The sequence below is a fragment of the Rhamphochromis sp. 'chilingali' genome, assembly GCF_963969265.1.
Source record: "Rhamphochromis sp. 'chilingali' genome assembly, chromosome: 18".
NCBI classification, from domain to species: domain Eukaryota; kingdom Metazoa; phylum Chordata; class Actinopteri; order Cichliformes; family Cichlidae; genus Rhamphochromis; species Rhamphochromis sp. 'chilingali'.
In genome coordinates, this window is record NC_137945.1 from 34315999 (window position 1) to 34324072 (window position 8074).

Consider the following 8074-nt stretch of genomic DNA (forward strand, 5'->3'; position numbering starts at 1 on the left):
ACTCTATATCTCAGGTCCAGGTACCTCCGCCCCCAGAGGGGCAAACCGTTCCTAGACCCAGGAGATGTAACCCTTCTCCCTGGGGTAGAGGCAAGCAGACCGCCTCCTTATCTGCAGTGGCAGGGAGGCTGAACAGGGCTGAGTGAAGACCCCAAGCCTCCCTCCACCCACTCATATGTAGAATTGCTGCATGCTGTTCTAAAGTGCATTTAAAACACAGGAGGGCATGGTGCTTCCTGCCAGAGAGCAGCACGGCTCCTCCCAAAAACCCTCAGTGTAAAGATACATTTTAAATGTAGCTCATTGCCAAATTGTCTGTGATGTGTAGATACAAATCTGGTTCATCGCTTGGTTTAGGTGTCTTTTTTATGCTCGAATAATTAATATGTCAGTGTTAAGTAACAATAATAATAATAATAATGGATTGGATTTATATAGCGCTTTTCAAGGCACCCAAAGCGCTTTACAATGCCATTCACTCTCACATTCACAGACTGGTGGAGGCAGCTACAGTTGCACGTGTCAAAGATGGATTTTTCCATATTTCATTTACCCCAAGCATGTTTTCATTAACCTTATATACTGACTGCTAATCATAAACATATGGTCTATCACGTCACAAGACCTCTGGGACTCAATGCATAAGCTGAGCTCACAGTGTAGCCACAGACAGAAATCTGAGAAACATCTCTAAATAGGATTAATTGCTTGCCTTGTTAATTCTCATTACATGCTTGATTATGAAAACTTAATCACATAATGGAAAACTGAATGTTGAAACAAGATACACAGATGGAATGATGTGGAGTTCGTATAAAGACAGGGAACAAATAGCATCACATGAAATCCCATTTCCTGTGACTTCAGTGGGAGCAACTACAGATAATCAATGAAATAGATGAGGCTAACAATGAGTCAAACAAGCTATGGCCATAGTCAAGAAAATCAATACATCATAATATACAGAAGATGGGAAGGTGTGAGGAAGCAGTGGCCAACTCCCTCATCCTCTTTACCTGGATTAGTAATTGCATATTGTCAATATGATGCGCTCAAATTTTCAGAGTGCAAAAAGAATAACAAAGCAGCTTCATGCTTAAAGCTTGGACAAAAATTCTCATTCAGGAAACCCTTATTACTGTTTTCTAGAAATGAATAAACAAAAATGAAAATATCAGAAATATAAAATAAGCATAGCCTGTTCTGGTCTTTGTTATTTTCCACAGTTTTTTTTATAATGCTTCATTTTATCACCGCTGCGTTTTTGAATTTATTTTTTCTTATTGTATCTTACTCTTTGTCAGTTCATTCATGGTGTTCCTGTTTTATCTCAAGGGTTAGTTCCAGGCAATTTTATAACTATTTATTAAATATTTTAAATATAATTTAAAAAAATGTAATAAATAAATAAAAACATATAAAACTGTGACAGAACACACACAATACTTAAAAGCAACAATGATTAATGGTACCACTTTACAATAAGACTCCCCTTATAGATGCTAATAAATAGTTTATAGCTATATTATTAATTAATCTGTAAATGCTTTATAAACCATTATTAATGGTTTATTATGCATTAGTTAAGGGTGAGAAAGAGAAAAAAACTGACCGGTTTCTTGCCAAATAGTGAGCCAAATGTGTTCACCTATATATTTCATCTAGAGTTGCTATATTAAACATTTCAGACTAAGTTACTATAGTTACTATCCTGTAAGCACAATCAGCATTTGTAAACATATTTTTTATCATATAAAATTGTACTTCAGAAATGCATTATTAATATCCACAACTATCAATCGGAGCTTTGTTGTAAAGTGTAAAGCATAAAACCATTTATTAATGAATAATAAATATTTATAAATACCAGATGGGAGCCTTATTGTAAAGTGTAAAGCATAATAATAATAATAATAATAATGGATTGGATTTATATAGCGCTTTTCAAGGCATCCAAAGCGCTTTACAATACCACTATTCATTCACTCTCACATCCACACACTGGTGGAGGCAGCTACAGTTGTAGCCACAGCTGCCCTGGGGCAGACTGACAGAAGCGAGGCTGCCATATCGCGCCATCGGCCCCTCTGGCCAACACCAGTAGGCAGTAGGGTAAAGTGTCTTGCCCAAGGACACAACGACCAGGACAGAGAGCCCAGGGATCGAACCGGCGACCTTCCGGTTACAGATGCGATTCCCAACCCCCTGAGCCACGATCACCCTAACCATAACATAACACCATTTATTAATGACAAATAAACATTTATAAATGCCAAATGGGAGCCTTATTGTAAAGTGTAAAGCATAAAACCAGTTATTAATGAATAATAAATATTTATAAATGCCAAATTGGAGCCTTATTGTAAAGTTTAAAACATGTCAACATTTATTTATGATCAACAAACATTTCTAAGTATTACTGGGTATTACTATAAAAAGTATAAAGCACCAACAGTTATTTAGCATTGCTAAACTTATATACAAGCCTTTTAAAGATAGCTAAAACTATATTAAGGAAACAAATCCCATCCCTAAATTCACCACTGGCATAAAACAAAGGAAAATTATAATAATTATAATATAATAAATTATTATACCTTAACTGAAACTGCACAGCTGTATTATTTACTCTACACACATTTATACAAATTAAAACTTAAAAAAAAAACCAATAAAATAAACTAACAGGTAAATCTCTTAGTTGTGTGGAAACTCAACACATATGTGAACAGATCTTTGAAAAATGATTGGTTTTGCAGATCTTTTCTTCAGTTCAATATGCTCAAAAAAACAAAACCACTTAGAACAAATTAGGGTTTCAGACAGATTTCCCTCTTCGAATTGGAAGCAAAGTACCAGCGGCCTTCATACTTTCTATTTTGTTTTTTACTTCATCACTGCTTTGAATTGCAGCCTCACATCGCTTAGCAAAAGCTAGTACCGTCTCTCCACTAGGCTTGTTGGACAGTAGCTCCTGGTACACATTGGGGACCGCAATAGCAAGCTCCCCAACTGATGAAGTGGACACAACAGTGTTCCTGTCGAGCCCATGCTTCTGAAAAGCTTTGGTCATGGTCTTCGTCTTTGGAAATGTCTTGAGGAGGGATTTGTATCACTGCACAATGTCATTTGGCATTTGAACTGAAAATGAAAACAAAGCAAATAATTAGAAAAGCAAATGCTCAAAGCATATTAATCCATGCATATATATATATATATATATATATATATATATATATATATATGACATAGCGAACACAGAGTAGTTTTTAGAACAAATTACAATCATAATACTATCTTTTATGTCACATTTATAGTATCCTCTTCTGTAAAATCTTCTCTTCCAAAATCTTTTGCTCACCACGCTGCCGGAGCTTCTTCTGCTCCTTCTTGGGTTTCTTGGCTCTTGAATGCTTTTTCTTGTATTTGTGCTTTCGCTTCTTTGGGGATGAAGATGAGGATGACCACACAGACGATACAGATGAAGATGCGAAAGATGAATCTGAGTTTTCAGAAGCCTTCGAGGAAAATGGATCATTGAATGGTTCGTCTTTAGGTTGCTCTGCAGGATGCAAACAACAAAATGGCTGGTTTTAGAAACAAGAAACAAGTCCCCTGTTTTTCAATTACACAATTGATGATTTAGTAAGCTTATGTGCTTAAAGAGAATGAGGATTTCGTTAAAGAAAATCTCATCATGTGAATAAGGTGTACATATATATATACATATATATATACACATACACACACACACACACACACACATATATATATATATATATATATATATATATATATATACCCCCTCAGTGAGATCATTAACAAGACTGGCTACGGATACCGACTACGGAACGGAGCAGTTGTCAGCCACCTCCTGTACATGGATGACATCAAGCTGTATGCCAAGAGTGAACGAGACATCGATTCACTGATCCACACTACCAGGCTATACAGCAATGACATTGGAATGTCGTTCGGACTGGAGAAGTGTAGTCGGATGGTAACAAAGAGAGGGAAGGTAGTCAGAACTGAGGGGATTGAACTACCAGAAGGCAACATTGCAGACATAGAGGACAGTTACAAGTACCTGGGGATCCCGCAGGCAAATGGGAACCATGAAGAGGCCGCTAGAAAGGCTGCAACCACCAAGTACCTGCAGAGGGTCAGGCAAGTCCTGAGGAGTCAGCTGAATGGTAAGAACAAGATCCGGGCCATCAACACGTACGCCCTGCCCATGATCAGGTACCCTGCTGGGGTAATAGGCTGGCCAAAGGAGGAGATAGAAGCCACTGACATAAAGACAAGAAAGCTCCTTACCATGCATCGAGGGTTTCACCCCAAGTCCAGCACCCTGAGGCTGTACGCTAAGCGGAAGGAAGGGGGCCGGGGACTGGTGAGTGTCAGCACCACAGTCCAGGATGAGACAACGAACATCCAAGAATACATTGGGAAGATGGCCCCAACTGACCGAGTGCTCAGTGAATACCTCAGGCAGCAGAAACCCAAGAAAGAGGAGGGAGACGAGGAAACATCATGGAAGGACAGGCCCCTGCACGGTATGTACCACCGGCAGATAGAGGAGGTGGCTGATATCCAGAAATCCTACCAGTGGCTGGACAAAGCTGGACTGAAAGACAGCACAGAGGCACTAATCATGGCAGCACAAGAACAAGCTCTGAGTACAAGATCCATAGAGGCTGGGGTCTATCACACCAGGCAAGACCCCAGGTGCAGGCTGTGTAAAGATGCCCCAGAGACAATCCAGGACATAACAGCAGGGTGCAAGATGCTAGCAGGAAAGGCATACATGGAACGCCATAACCAAGTGGCCGGCATAGTGTACAGGAACCTCTGTGTCGAGTATAACCTGGAAGTCCCGAGGTCAAAATGGGAGATGCCCCCAAGGGTGGTGGAGAATGACCGAGCTAAGATCCTGTGGGACTTCCAGATACAGACGGACAAAATGGTGGTGGCTAACCAACCGGACATAGTGGTGGTAGACAAACAGAAGAAGATGGCCATAGTGATCGATGTAGCGGTTCCGAATGACAGCAATATCAGGAAGAAGGAACACGAGAAGCTGGAGAAATACCAAGGGCTCAGAGAAGAGCTCGAGAGGATGTGGAGGGTGAAGGTAACAGTGGTCCCCGTGGTAATCGGAGCACTAGGTGCGGTGACTCCCAAGCTAGGCGAGTGGCTCCAGCAGATCCCGGGAACAACATTGGAGATCTCTGTCCAGAAGAGTGCAGTGCTGGGAACGAAGGGAGGAGTTGGACCAGGAGGAACCCATGCAGTTGGGGCACTCCCGGGTTAGCGCCACTGAGCGCCATCGCCGTTTGGTTTCGGGTGAGTGCTTGTTTTGTGGCAAGACAGGCCATTTCGTGGCAACCTGCCCGTTGCGATCAAAAGGGCGCGCCCGCCAGTAAAGGCAGGAATACTGGTGGGCGGGCTCTCTCAAGATTCTCCTCCACGTCTTCTGCTGCCAGCCAAGATAACTAAGCAAACCATGACACACTCTCTCTCCGCTTTAATAGACTCTGGCGCCGAACAAAACTTCATTGACTCACACCTCGCCAAACGCTTAAACTTGGTCTCCGACCCGTTGCCACACCCCCTTCGTGTTTCTGCTTTGTCGGGGCAGCGCCTACCAGACATCACTCATGTTACGGAGCCGGTTACCCTCACGTTATCTGGCAATCATTCTGAGACAATCAGCCTTTTTGTGTTTCAGGCTCCGCACGCCCCCCTGGTTTTGGGCCACCCCTGGTTGCAGCAACACAATCCGCGCATAAATTGGAAGAGGGGGGTGCGTGTCTGGGTGGGGGGAGGAGTGTCATATGAACTGTCTTAGATCAGCCCCTCCCCTCGCCTCTACTGTCAAACCGCCCCCGGCTTTGGAACCACCGGACCTCTCCTCTGTGCCGCCAGTTTATCACGACTTGGCCGAGGTGTTTTGCAAAGACAGGGCGAGGTCGTTACCCCCCCACCGGCCGTACGACTGCGCCATTGAATTGCTTCCTGGGGCTCGGTTACCTACGAGCCGCTTGTACAGCATCTCGCGGCCTGAGCGGGAAGCAATGGAGACTTACATCTCAGAATCCTTGGCTGCTGGCATAATACGCCCTTCCTCGTCCCCGGTAGGGGCTGGTTTTTTCTTTGTTGAGAAGAAGGACAAATCGCTACGTCCTTGCATTGATTACCGGGGGCTGAACAAAATTACAGTCAGGAATAAATATCCTCTCCCGCTTCTCTCATCTGCATTCGAACTCCTTCACGGGGCCACCATGTTCAGCAAACTGGACCTCCGAAATGCATATCACCTGGTCAGACTCCGAGACGGCGATGAGTGGAAAACCGCTTTTAACACACACCTCGGTCATTTCGAGTACCTGGTGATGCCTTTCGGGCTAACCAACGCCCCAGCCATCTTCCAAGCGTTGGTTAACGACGTGCTCCGTGATTTCCTAGATCGGTTCGTTTTCGTCTATCTGGACGACATCCTGATTTTCTCTAAGACTGAAACCGAACATGTAACCCATGTAAAACAGGTCCTGCAGCGGCTGCTGGAGAACAGACTCTTTGTAAAGGGGGAGAAATGTGAATTCCACGTTCAAACAGTGGCGTTCCTGGGTTACATAATTGACCAGGGTAACCTCAAACCGGATCCGGCCAAGATCAAAGCTGTTGTGGAATGGCCGGAACCAACTGATCGCCGTCAGCTTCAGCAGTTCCTCGGCTTTGCCAACTTTTATCGCCGGTTCATTAGGGACTTCAGTAAAATCGCTCTGCCTTTGACCCACTTAACCTCTCCTAAGTTCTCTTTTCAGTGGGATCAGGCGGCCCAAAAGGCCTTCACACAGCTCAAGGACCGATTCACCACCGCACCCATCCTGGCTCAGCCTGACTTGCGACTCCAATTCATTGTGGAGGTGGATGCCTCCGACTCGGGGGTCGGCGCGGTGCTCTCACAACAGCGAGAGGGTAAGCTACGGCCCTGTGCCTTCTTCTCTCGCCGCCTCTCCCCAGCCGAACGCAACTATGACGTGGGAGAGGCGGCGAGCTCTTGGCTATAAAACTGGCCTTGGAGGAATGGAGGCACTGGTTGGAGGGCACGGCTCAGCCATTCATTGTATGGACGGACCACAAAAACCTGGCTTACCTGCAAACAGCAAAACGTCTCAACGCTCGACAGGCCAGGTGGGCTCTTTTTTTCACCCGTTTCAACTTTTCAATCTCTTACAGACCGGGCTCGCGGAATGTGAAGCCGGATGCCCTATCACGGCAGTTCTCGGTGCCTGAGGAGAGGCAGGACCCTGAGCCCATCCTGCCAGCGACTTGTGCCGTTGGTACAATAACATGGGAAATCGAGTCGGCCATTCGTGAGGCTCAGCGGGCTGAACCAGATCCAGGAGGAGGACCAGCGGGGCGGCTCTTTGTTCCATCGGCCACTCGGTCTCAGGTACTGCATTGGGCTCACACTGCCCGCTTCACATGTCACCCAGGAGTACACAGAATGATCACCTTCCTTCAGCGCTACTTCTGGTGGCCCACATTATCGCGAGACGTTCGGGAGTACGTCTCTGCCTGTTCAACCTGCGCCTGCAACAAGCTGGGACATCAACCTCCAGCCGGCTTGCTGCTACCTTTACCCACACCGTCTCGGCCGTGGTCCCATATCGCGGTGGATTTTGTTACCGGCCTCCCACAGTCAGCAGGTAACACCACTATAATGACTATTGTTGACCGCTTTTCAAAGGCTGCGCATTTTGTTGCACTCCCCAAGCTCCCGACGGCCCTGGAGACGGCTCGGCATCTCACGCATCATGTGTTCCGCCTCCATGGCATCCCGGAGGACGTGGTCTCGGATCGTGGGCCGCAATTCACCTCTCGTGTGTGGAAGGAGTTCTGCTCGGCGCTAGGAGCCAAGGTCAGTCTCTCCTCTGGTTACCACCCACAGAGCAACGGACAAACTGAGCGCACTAACCAGGAGCTGGAGACCGCTCTGCGCTGCATAGTTGCTTCCAACCAAACCATCTGGAGCGACCAACTGCCCTGGGTGGAATATGCCCACAAC

At 45.5% G+C, this 8074-nt stretch overlaps 1 pseudogene across 1 annotated transcript; it reads right to left on the reverse strand.

Annotated features, from left to right (window-relative positions):
* Positions 1–2818: 2818 nt before the first annotated feature.
* Positions 2819–5655, reverse strand: LOC308385904 (coiled-coil domain-containing protein 106-like; annotated as a pseudogene). The gene is made up of 3 exons: positions 5649–5655; positions 3362–3562; positions 2819–3141 (listed from the first exon to the last, which is right to left on the reverse strand). The product of its transcript is annotated as a coiled-coil domain-containing protein 106-like (transcript).
* Positions 5656–8074: the final 2419 nt, after the last annotated feature.